We start from the raw sequence: 12,194 nt of genomic DNA, 5'->3' as shown, positions 1-12,194 counted from the left end.
CCTCATCACTCGTGGTGTGTAGTAGTCTGTCAAATCACCCTGCGTCGACCTTCCAATCAACCTGAGCCGTTCGCCCTGAAAGCCCTCGGACTGAGACTCATTCGACTGGCGGTCCGCGGCACACTTGCACAATACCCCATGCCGCTGTGATGATAACTAAGGACCTGAGGCACTACCACGTGGCCCAGATTCCAGTGTCCTGTGCCCCCGGGCAAGGACTTGGCCATGTGCTCATGAAGCATGTGAGCAGCCCCATCCCCTCTTCTGAGAGTCTGTTTTCTGGGACGACGTCCTGTACCAGTTGCTGCATTGGTGGTAGAGAAGACAGATGGCCCGCTCCAGAAGGTAATTAATCAGGTCGCCCAGGAAGGGAGCTTAAAAGCAGACACCTGACCTGACAACAAGTAAGGAACTAGAAAAAATGGGGGAAATTAACAACTTTTCTTAGATCTGTCAGAGAAGTGAGGTCACAGGGCAAACTGCTGCCCCCAAACTTAGAGACACAGACAGGCAGAAGGAGACAATCACAACTTCCCAGAGCAGATGTCCACCTCCACAGGAAGCAGGCCTGGCACTGAACACTTCATCTCCAGGAGTAGGGCGCCGGCATATACCAGAGGTGGTGGGTTCAAGCCCAGCCCTGGCCAAAAAAAAAAAAAACTTCACCTCCAGCTGAAAGATTGCAGGAGACTCAGCGTGGACAAGCTTAAAGATAAAAACTTCAGTAGGAACCAGTCCTTTGGGACCCCCTGCTTTTGTGAGTTTTACCTCCAGCAACTCTACCAAGTGTGAGGATGGGAGAAAAACCTCCTGGTGTTTCCAGCAGAGGAGGGGAAAAGAAACCATTTCGAAAGAGGCCATAGCACTCCACTCTTCTTCAAAGGGCCTGGCCTCCTAGGGGTCTGTGAGAGCCTCACTGACCTGGGGGAAGGCACATGCTCAACCCATCTCCCTTTAATCCATCCTGCATCTCCTAAAAGAATGAAGGGGTAAAGAGCTGGGAAGCCACGTGAAGTTCCTCGTCTGGAGCACAGACTCACTAAGAGACCGAGCCCTGATCACAGGATGGCAGAGACTTCCTCCCCCACAACTTGCCACCAGGTCATCTCCTGTAACACAGCACACTCTGTCCACCTTACAACAAAGAAGTACGAGGCATACTAAAGGCAGAAAATGTTATTTGGAGATATGGAATAAGCACCAGAACCAAGCCCAGATATGATAGGAATGTTGGAATTATCAAACCATGAATCTAAAACAACTATGATTAATATGCTGAGAGCACTGATGGGAAAAGTAGACAACATGTAAGAACAGATGGTAAATGTAGGCGGAGAGATGGAAATTCAAAGAAAGAGCCAAAAATAAATGCTAGAGATAAAAAATGCTGTAATAAAAATGAAGATTGCCTTGATGAGCTCATTTGTAGACTGGATGTGGCCAAGGAACTTGAGCTACGTCAACAGAAACTTCTAAAACCAAAAGGCAAAGAGGAAATATTCCTGAAAAGACAAGTCTAGAATATCCAAGAACTGAGGAACAGCTACAAAGGTGTAAACGTGTATACTGGGTGTACCAGAAAGAAGAAAAAGAGAAAGGAACAGAAACAATATTTGAAGCAATAATGCCTAAGAACTTCTCTAAACTAATGCCAGACACCAACCACAGGTCCAGAAAGATCAGAGAATGCCAAGCAAGATAAATCCTTTCCCATGAAACAGCAACGATAACAAAAGTAAACCTAGGCAGGGCGGCGCCTGTGGCTCAGTCGGTAAGGTGCCGGCCCCATATACCGAGGGTGGCGAGTTCAAACCCGGCCCCAGCCAAACTGCAACCAAAAAATAGCCGGGCATTGTGGCGGGCGCCTGTAGTCCCAGCTACTTGGGAGGCTGAGGCAAAAGAATCGCTTAAGCCCAGGAGTTGGAGGTTGCTGTGAGCTGTGTGAGGCCACGGCACTCTACCGAGGGCCATAAAGTGAGACTCTGTCTCTACAAAAAAAAAAAAAAAGTAAACCTAGGCATATCATATTCCAACTGAAGAAAATCAAAGATAAGGCAAAAACATCTTGAAAGAATCCTAAGGAATGAGGCATGTTAGCTATAGAGGAGTAAAGATGAGAATTAAATCTGACGTATCCTCAGAAATCATGTAGGCAAAGAAAGAGTAAAACATTTAAAGAGTGGAAAGAAAAAAAGCCACCAACATAGAATTCTGTGTCTTGTGAAAATTCTCAAACATGAAGAAGAAACAAAGATTTCTCAGCCTAATAAAAACTGGGAGAAAAAGATTGAGAGAAATTGTTGCCAGTAAACCTGCCTTGCAAGAAATGCTAAAAGAAGTTCGTCAGACAGAAGGAAAATGATACTGGTCTGAAACTCAAATCTGCATAAAGGAAGGCATCAGAGAAGAAATGAGTAAGGGTAAATAAAAACTATTATTTTTCTTATTCTTAGTTGATTTAACAGTTCACAGTTTGCTCAAAATGGCAGCAGAATACATGTGATGATGGTAGCTTGTGTGTAAGTGTGATGAACAGCAGCAATAACGCAGGTGCGTGAGGGAAGAGTTAAAGTGTTGTTGCTAGAAGGAGCTCACGCTACTCGTGAAGTTGTACAGTGTTATTTGAAAGTGGACTTTCATGTGTATATTATAAAACTCTAGGGCAAAAGGTTAAAAAGGTTAAAAAAAAAAAAAAAAGTTAAAGGCTCAGTGCCTGTAGCTCAGCGGCTAGGGCGCCGGCCACATATACCAGGGCTGGCTGGTTCGAACCCAGCCTGGGCCTGCCAAACAACAATGACAACTATAAGAAAAAAATAGCCAGGCATTGTGGCGGGCGCCTGTAGCCCCAGCTACTTGGGAGGCTGAGGCAACAGAATCACTTAAGCCCAAGCCTTTGAGGTTGCTGTGAGCTGTGATGCCATAGCACTCTACTGAGGGCAACATAGTGAGACTCTATCTTAAAAAAAAAAAGGTTAAAAAAAACCCAAAGAAGTATAAGTGGTATGTTAAGAAAGGAGAAGAAATGGAATCATATAAAATTCTTGGTTAAAACCACAAAAGGCAAGGGTGGCCCTTGTGGCTCAGTGAGTAAGGCACCGGCCCCATATACTGATGGTGGCGGGTTCAAACCCAGCCCCGGCCAAACTGCAACAACAATAACAAAGAAAATAGTCAGGCATTGTGGCAGGCGCCTATAGTCCCAGCTACTTGGGAGGCGGAGGCTGAGACAAGAGAATCGTCTAAGCCCAAGAGCTAGAGGTTGCTGAGAGCTGTGATGCCATGGCACTCTACCGAGGGTGACAAAATGAGACTCTATCTCTACAAAAAAAAAAAAAAACACAAAAGGCAGAAAAGTATGGAAGATGAAAATAGTAACAAAGAAAAAAGAACAATGAATAGAACACTGTTACAAACCTGGTATATATGAATCCAACTATAAATAATCACTTTAAACATCAGTGGTCTAAACACACTCATTAAAGAACACACTCATTAGAGTGGATAAATAAATACGACCCGACTCTATCTTGTCTGTAAGAAACACACTTTATATTTAAAGACATATTAGATCTGATTCTAAAATTTTTGTGGAAAAACAAAAACTGAGTAATAGCTAAAACATACTAGAAGGAGGAAATGGAAGGGAAATATCAAAATATGCCATGAAACTATCATGATTAGGATTGTGATACTAGTATGGGGACAAATTCACCAGCACAACAGGATACAAACACTTGATTTGTGAGGGTACCAGCACTGCAGAGCAGTTAGAAAAGGAAACGCCTTTCAGTATACCTAGGTAACAAACAACTGACTTGTGAAGATACTTGTGAAGAATTTAAATTGAACCCCTATCTTATGCTAAACAAAAAAGCAATTCCTACTGGATTTGATCCATATGACATTTGATGAATTCTGTGTCTATGTCATGTTTGGAAAGGCTAAAATCAGGAAAACCTATTGCCTCCCTTTGCTTAGCTGGGAAGGCGTGAGCAGGAGTCAAGGTGTCAGGAGGCTCTGTACTGGATGATCAAGGCACCTGGACAATCAGGGCAGTTTTGAAACAGACCTGAGAAAGGTGAAGGGGCAAATGGGTAGAAAAAAGTAAGAGCTAAGTGGACCAGAAAGGGGGGCTTTGACCCTAGAGCAGGTGTTAGGAACCACCTGCTCACCTACACTTTGCTCCAGCCAAGTGTATTACTGACTTCGGTGTAGACTGGAGAGGGGACTCCAACCAAGCTGCGGATGCCTCTCTCAGACGTCTCATGCCAGAGTCCAGGACCCAATACCAGGGCCCAGAGCCTGCATGTCACCTGAGTGATGGCATCTCTACCTGTGGGACCATTATTGCCTCCACCCTCCACTCAGCCCTGGGAGTTCCACTCCTCTGGGCCTTTCTGTTCCCAGGTCCCAGCCCACAATGGCACACCTGTTCTCAGGATCCATCAATGTGCCAGGAGCCCCTGCGTTTTCTGCATGTCTTCCAGTGGGACTCTCCAGTGATGATACTAATGACAAATAACATTGTTGGTGCTTCCTATGTGCCAAGTGTTGTTCTAGGTCCTTTATATGTCACCCCGTGTAACTTAACGTGACAACCCTCAGAAGCCGGTCACCTGCATCGCAGGTGAGGAGAACAGAGAGATGGGATATGAAAATGTCTGCGGTGTCTGAAGCAACAAGTAGTTAATATCTACAAAGCATAAATAACTCCTGAAATCAAAAAGAAGAAAGGCACCAGATGGGTGGATGGATGTTGTAAGCGGTGATTCAAAGAGGGGACGCACGTGCCTGACAAGCCCAGGCTGGCCCTTGGACTCTGTTAACAGGAGACGTGAAGCAACAATGAGATGCCACTTTGCACCCAGCAGAACAGCAAAAATTAAAAAGGGGTCGGGTCCCCGTCTGGTGAGGATCGCAGACACCGGACACTTGCATCCCCAGCACAGACTGGTGAGGACACGAGTGGTGAGTGTTGAGAACCCTGCTACTCCCTCCCAGGAAAACTCCGTAAACATTTCCCCTTCCACACACAGGGGACAGCGCCCAGGCTGTGCACAGCAGGGCTGTCTGTGTGGCAGAGGTTGGTGGTCTAATCACTCAGCTTAGAGGAATAAATAAATAAAATGTGATGGATAAGCACTGTGTGTATACATTTTTTGGCACCCTTTATATATACTTTTTTTATCCATTTTTTTCTCTATTGTGGTTTTATAAAAGAACAAAGCAGCTTCAAACTGTGGAGAGCAAAGCCTTTTCCCCACAGAGGTTCACTGGGAAAAATTCACTGACATGAGGCAGACTGATTGGCTGGAGAAAAAGACATCCAAATCAGCTTGTTAACACACGTGCGTGTGTGGCAAAGACCTTAGAATGAAGGCCTACCAAAACAGCCAGGAGGAAGAAGGAAGGGGGCTGGCAAAGGGGCCAAGCAGACTAAGTCCCACAGTTAACAGCGCTTAGAGAGACTAAATGTTTCCTTTTAAAATGGTCAGATGTGTGGGTCTCTCAGTTAAATCTTGTCTAGTTTGGGAAAAAGAAAATCTGGGCTGCTTTAGTGGAGATAAGAAAAGACAGCTTGCAGCAGCCACGTCAAAGTACATCAATGAAATATTTTTGGGGGGCTGAGCTATCTTAATTTTTCTTTCTTTCTTTTTTTTCTGGATAGGCCAGTGTACTGTAGCTGCAAGGGTTTTATTCTATTTTAGAGGCCCTGTTTTTCACCATTTAGTTGGTCAAGTATAATGTAAGTTAAGACTGAAACAAAAAATAAAAAAACGAGCCATCACATTGTTGAGATCTCTAAGCACAGGAGAATTACAGCCTCCTGATAATAAGCTTAAACCTCAGCTCTGCAACTGAGAAGAAACCCAGACCAGCTCCTGACCTGTTCCTATCCTCAGGGAAGCAGGAGGCCAGCTGCCTGGCAGAGTGAGCTGAGCCGGCAGGATGACCTCAGACTGGCTGAAAGCTGGAAACTGGCCACATCTGCAGAGAGCGCCTGACCCCCGCAGACTGCACAGGGTACCCACCACAGATTGTCTACAGTTTGCCTTTCCTGGGCATGTTCTCAAGATCTGTACTTAATGAACCTCCATGAACTGAGATTTTTGCCCCAGACCTGGGGCCGCCAGCACCCCATATCTCGCCCCACACCCTGGCTGGGCTCATCAGACGCTGCCCCACTGGCCCTCTGGGCTGCCAGCCTGAAGAGGCTGCTGCAGTCTGGGGCTCCCAGCCTGGAGGCCCAACAACATGGGGGCCGTGTGTCCCTGCCTGTGTGGTGCCCAGGACAGTGGCTGCAGCCCTTGGGCAGTCCGGGGCTCTGCCCTTCACTGCTGTCATTTCCTGCCTGTTACAGGGATGCCTTCTGTCCCCTTGGACATGATCCACACTGTCCCAACCATCATGTTTTTTATTCCGTCTTGTCCTCATTTGACAAATGCTGTTAAAAAGAGGGAAGGTGGGGAAGAGACAGATCCTAAAATCCCGTCCCCTCACCCCCCAGCTGGACATCTGCTCCAGGCCTGCCCTTCCTCCAGAAGACAAACCTGTCACCACAGCCAGCCCCATAGGGACAGGCTGGTTCCGAGCCAGGCATGCAAGGGCGGGACGGCACAGAGCCGAAGGCGATCCTCAGTGAGGGGGGCCCTGGGCACCGTCGTCCCCACTGCCATCCCCACCAGAGTTGCCGGTCTTCTGATTTCACTGTCCAGCTGTCAGGTTCCCCTACAAGCCTCCTTTCCTGGTTCTTGTCTCCCTGTGTCCCCCTCTCCCTCTGTCTCTGTCTCCGTCTCCCTCTGTCCCTCTCTCCCTCTGCCTCCGTCTGTCCCTCTTTGTCCTCTGCTCCTGCCTCTGGGCCCTGGGGGCCTCCCCCTGTCTTGGGCACTGTCCAAGTGTTCTCTCCTAGGCACTGTCATCCATGCCTACGTCCCACCCCCATCTCCTGCCCTCTCCTCACTGTGTCACCTGTACCCCTCAGCTCCCTTTCAGCCCCACATCCTTGTTGTGTGTCTGTGACCTAGGCTGGGGACCGTCCACTGCCATGTTGCTGGCTGAGGATCTCGACACAATGGACAGCTCAGCAGGGCTAGCTGCTACCAGCCACCCACACAGCAGATATTACTTCTCAGAGGCATGCTGTGGAGACACAGCATCCATGGAGGATACACTGCCAACGGTGTGCTGTCCCCTACTCCTCCATTCACAGTGTCCCTGGTACCTGGCCTTGCACTGGGCATGGAGGATGCAGCCAGAGCTACATGGACACAGCCTGCAGCGTGGGGCTGACAGGGCCACGTGTGCATCTGTGAGTGTGAGCATGTGCCCATGTGTACACATGGTGTATGTGTAAGTGCATGTGCAGTTGGGGGGTGCACTTGGGCATGTGGTGTTGTTTGTGCAGCTGTGTGTATGGACTATGGATGTGTACGTGGGGGTGCAGATGTATGTACATGCACACACAGTGTGTGGGGCAGCTTGTGTGTAATGCACACACATGTGGGGTAGCTGTGTATACACACGTGTGTACGTGTGGGCAGCTGTGTGCACCTGCGTGTGTACATGTGTGAGTCGGCTGTGTGTACACACATGTGTACATGTGTGAGTAAGCTGTGTGTACCTGCATACGTGTGTGCATGTGTGAGTCAGCTGTGTGTACCTGCACATTTGTGTGCAGGAGTCAGCCGTGTGTGCACCTGCATGTGTACATGTCTGAGTCAGCTGTGTGTAACTGCACACATGTGTGCATGTATGAGTCAGCTGTGTATCCACACGCATGTTTGCACGTGTGAGTTGTATGTGTGTACACACACATGCATATGTGAGTCAGCTGTGTATATACACATGTGTGTGCACGTGTGAATCAGCTATGTGCACCCGCGTGTGTGTTCTGCATTGACATTTCTGAACCAGCAAAGGAGGGAGCGGAGACGCGGATGACAGCAAGAAGGTGCTGGGCACCGCCTGAGGTACAGAAAGAATTCAAACATTAATGAACCGTGATACCCATCAGCCACACAGAAGCCACAGAGAAGGGTGGCCACCAGGAAAACAGAAGTAGGGTGTGAAACTTATAAAACCCCAGTCAAGACAGGAAGGGAACCCATGGAAGTCAACTGAACCGTCAAAGGCAGGAACAGGGCCAGCAGGACCCAGGGTGAGGGCAGGTGGGCAGGAGCCGGGATTCCCACCAGCGTCTCAGTAGTGAGCACATGGGGAGGGGTCAGCAGACAAGGCCAGTTGTCAGAGACAGAAACCAAGCCACGGAGAATCTTTGCATGTAAAGGAAGAGACAAAAGGCTAAATGGGCAGAAGGGGAGCATTTTGTTTTTTTTTTTCTTTTTTTTTTTTTTAATTTTTTTTATTAAATCATAACTGTATACAATGATATGATTATGGGGCATCATACACTCACTTCATAAACCATTTGACACATTTTTGTCACAGTGGTTAACATAGCCTTTCCGGCGTTATCTCAGTTACTGTGCCAAAACATTTACATTCTACATTTACCAAGTTTCGCAAATACCCCTGTAATATGCACCACAGGTGTGATCCCACCGATTCCCCTCCCTCTACCCACCCCCCCCTTCCCACTTCCCCCTATTGTTAAGTTGTAGCTGGGTTATAGCTTTCATGTGAGAGTCCCAAATTAGTTTCATAGTAGGGCTGTGTACTTTGGGTATTTTTTCTTCCATTCTTGGGATACTTTACTAAGAAGAATATGTTCCAGCTCCATCCATGTAAACATGAGAGAGGTAAAGTCTCCATCTTTCTTTAAGGCTGCATAGTATTCCATGGTATACATATACCACAATTTATTAATCCATTCGTGGATCGATGGACACTTGGGCTTTTTCCATGACTTAGCTATTATGAATTGGGCTGCAATAAACATTCTGGTACAAATATCTTTGTTATGTTGTGATTTTTGGTCTTCTGGGTATATGCCCAGCAGAGGAATTACAGGATTGAATGGCAGATCTATTTTTAGATCTCTGAGTGTTCTCCATATATCTTTCCAAAAGGAATGTATTAATTTGCATTCCCACCAGCAGTGCAGAAGTGTTCCCTTTTCTCCGCATCCACGCCAGCATCTCTGGTCTTGAGATTTTGTGATATAGGCTAGTCTCATTGGAGTTAGATGATATCTCAAAGTAGTTTTGATTTGCATTTCTCTGATGATTAAAGATGATGAGCATTTTTTCATATGTCTGAAGGCCTTGCGCCTGTCTTCTTCAGAGAAGTTTCTCTTCAAATCCCTTGCCCAGCCTGCGATGGGATCCCTTGTTTTTTTCTTGCTGATGCGTTTGAGTTCTCTGTGGATTCTGGTTATTAAACCTTTGTCAGAGTTATACCCTAAGATATTTGAAGGGGAGCATTTTGTATTGACCAAAGGTTTAGCCTCTAGAAAGTTGTAAAGCTGTGAGTCATGCAGCTAAAAGCTCTCCTTAGGGATGGAGGAAGCAGAGTCCAGCACGCCTGAAGTTCTGGGGGTAGAACGGGAGGGACCCAGCAAGCCCAGAGCTCCGGGGATGGAGAGGCAGTGAGTACACAGGTGCCAAGCACTGAGCGGCCCGGTCTCCGAGTCCTGAGTCCCAGTGGGCACAGGGTGACCATGAACATGGGGGAGGTGCCCTCCCTCGGAGGTCCAGTCTCCCTAGATGCCCCGAGGGGCCGCCAGCAGCACCCTGCACAGCGTTGCTTGGAAACGCCATGGGCTCTGCAAAATAGAAAACAGGCAAAACACCTTGCAATACAAGTTGGGAAGGTAGTAGCCTCGGCGTATTAGCCTTTCTACTCGTAAATAAAGACCTGGATCACCACTGTTTAGAAACGAAGCCCCACAGTCACCCAAGGCGGTCCTGGGGCAATTTAAAGGCTTAAATCATAAAAGGAGGAAGATTAAAAACAAAACCATCAGGCTAGAATAAGGAACAGCAAAATCATGCACATAGAAGAAAGGCAAAATAGAAATTACAAAATAGAAAATTAAAAAATAGACTTGCTCAGTAAAGCCCAAAGCTGAACTCTGAGAAGAATGCATTTGATCAAGGGAAACGGAAAATTAATGGAAAAGACAAGACCATCCACCGACAAAGGAAAGAGGAAAGGAAATATTGACAGACACCAAGGACATCTAAAAAATTAAAAGACAACCTTTTACACAAGTTCACACCAATAAACTTGAAAATCTTGATGAAATTGTTCATTTTCTGAGGCAGAAAACCAGACTGAGCTGTGACAGAGAGGACATGGCTGGCAGGGACTGTCCATCCAGCACCAGCTCTGGGAAGACAGGCAGCTCGGGCCCAGCAAATCCTGGGACACATGCTTGGCCCGTTACAGGAACCCACGAAAAGTTCCTGCAGTCCTGGGACCACGTGAGGCGTTCCTGAACCTCCCACAGCATATATGCCCTGACAGACACCTGGAAATGCACACGCAGACACGCAGAGACACGCAGTGACATGCAGACACACACAGACACGGAGACAGACACACAGTGACACACAAACACACACAGAGACACACAGACACTCAGTGACACACGGACACACACAGACAGACACACACAGTGACCTGCAGATACACCCCTAAGAAAAAAGAAGGGAAGAGAGAAAACCACAGGACAATGTCTCTCAAGAAAGCAAACACCCTACATGTTCCTGAGTTGCAGCTGTTCTGTTATAAACAGCACAGAAAACATTTGAGTCCCTGAGACAATGTCCCCAGCCCTTTCCCAGCCCCGAGTCCTCGGGGCTCCACGATTTAGTAGTATGGTGTCTGTGTGTGTGTGTAAGTTCAGGCCCTGCTTCTGCCAAAATAAAGCACCATGCAGTGCTCAGGGAGGTCTGCCTGAGCACTCCAGCCTGAGCCCGGGAACCAGGAGTGAGCCTCAGGCCGCCGAGAGCCGACAGGTGGGAGTCTCAGCAGGTCATGGATGGGGAGGCCTCTTACCATCTTCAAAGTTTCCACTGGAAACCTTCAGAAACTGTCCTATTTTTCCTTAAACATTAGGGATGCCCTCCCTGGTATCTGGAGTCAGACGCAGGTGGCAAGTCTGGGGAGAGCTGACACTGACAGCACTGAGTTTTTTTTTTGTTTTTTTTTGAAACAGAGTCTCACTGTTGCCCTGGGTAGAGTGCTGTGTCGTCACAGCTCACAGCAACCTCAAACTCTTGGGCTTAAGCGATTCTCTTTTCTCAGCCTCCTAAGTAGCTGGGACTACAGGCGCCCACCGCAATGCCCGGCTATTTTTTGTTATTGTTGTTGCAACTGTCATTGCTGTCCAGCTGGCCCAGGCGGGGTTTGAACCCCCCAGCCTGGATGCATGTGGCCAGCGGCCTACCCACTGACACACAGGCGACCCAGTGCTATGGGACACTGAGTTACGGGCACCTCCACCAGCACTGAGTCTTTTGACCCTTAAATATGCTGTATTTCTGCAATTTTAGCAATCATCCTCACGTTCTCTAAAAATGCCACCCTTCTCTTTAGAGCTGGTTTGGCACAGAGGGCGTCCACTGGCTCTGCTGAGTGGCTCACACACAGGGCCTTCTCCCTCCTTGACTACAACAGGGTCCTTTTGGAGGAGCAGCCCCAGCAGCCTTTTCATGATCACATCTGTAAAGGTGCTGTCCAGGGAAGGTCACATCCTCAACCCTGATGTTGGGACTTCAACATACAAATTCGGAAGGTACTGAGGAGAGGACACAGCTCCACCCATAGCACCGGGTCACCATTTGCATCATGTGTGATGCCATCATCCTGTGTCTCTTTGTCTCCTCTCTCTCCCAGCACTGGTTAGGAGCGCAGCGCCAGACATAAGGATGTGACAGGCTTCAGTCTGTCCCCGACCTCAGGGTCAGCTTCTGTGACTCACTAATAAGTCAGACTGGGGAAGTTTCCTTATATTCCTAGTTTGCTAGTTTTTTTTTTTTAATCGTGAGTGGATGTTGGATTTTGTCACAAGGTTTTCAGCAGGCACTGAAGTGAGTTGTGACTTTCCCTTCTGTTTTATCAACATGGTGAACTGACGAGGAGCTTCTCAGGTCTTGTGCCCATGGCGTGCTGTGTTGGTGATTTCCTCGGCGGCATTTTTCACTTGTTTGACACCTCTGAGGTGAGGGGACCTTGCAGTAGGCCATCCTGCAGTCATTGCCACCCTGTGCAGGTGTGACAGGTGGGCT

Source organism: Nycticebus coucang, chromosome 14 (assembly GCF_027406575.1).
Source record: "Nycticebus coucang isolate mNycCou1 chromosome 14, mNycCou1.pri, whole genome shotgun sequence".
Classification (NCBI taxonomy): domain Eukaryota; kingdom Metazoa; phylum Chordata; class Mammalia; order Primates; family Lorisidae; genus Nycticebus; species Nycticebus coucang.
The sequence above is the reverse complement of the archived record's forward strand: the minus strand, read 5'-3'. Positions refer to the sequence as shown.